The 534-nt window shown below is 30.3% G+C and overlaps 1 protein-coding gene across 1 annotated transcript in view; it reads right to left on the minus strand.

Moving 5' to 3' along the window:
* LOC107748905 (nectin-2-like) overlaps positions 1 to 534 on the minus strand; it is a 9,747-nt gene that overhangs the window by 7,862 nt on the left and 1,351 nt on the right. The window lies entirely within an intron of this gene.

The raw sequence follows: 534 nt of genomic DNA on the forward strand, positions 1-534 counted from the left end.
TTTTTTTAATTATTACTTGGGTTTATGTATAAACATACCCAGTCACAATAAATATTAAAACTATCCCATGACTTTATATAACTTTTTTCTTTTAAGATTGTGAAGGGCTCATATACTGTCCATTTTTGCTTTTGGCCTTCATAAACATAATTGTGTTTACACAAACACATGGACACACTGTAACTCTAAACTCAATTGTGTATTTCAGATGTATCACATCCCACAACCTCATCATCTGCAGAGAAGAATCGCTACATAATCACACCAAAATGATGGACGTTAAGGCATCATATTGACTGGATTGTGATTGTTTCACTGAAAGTTGGTCTTAATCACATCTATTTTTTTGTTATTATTTTGTGTTTTACTTCTTTATGTATTTATTCATGTTCAATGTCAATTGTCATTCATTAATGTATTCAGCTATTAACTGTTGTTAGAACACTGTACTTTTTGCTACAATTTCACGTCATTAAAAAAAACGTACCTAACTGACACGTTGTTGTTGTTGTTGATTTTATGTAAAACCCTAAA

The sequence above is a fragment of the Sinocyclocheilus rhinocerous genome, unplaced genomic scaffold (assembly GCF_001515625.1).
Source record: "Sinocyclocheilus rhinocerous isolate Xijiao unplaced genomic scaffold, SAMN03320098_v1.1 scaffold2695, whole genome shotgun sequence".
Taxonomy (NCBI): Eukaryota; Metazoa; Chordata; class Actinopteri; order Cypriniformes; family Cyprinidae; genus Sinocyclocheilus; species Sinocyclocheilus rhinocerous.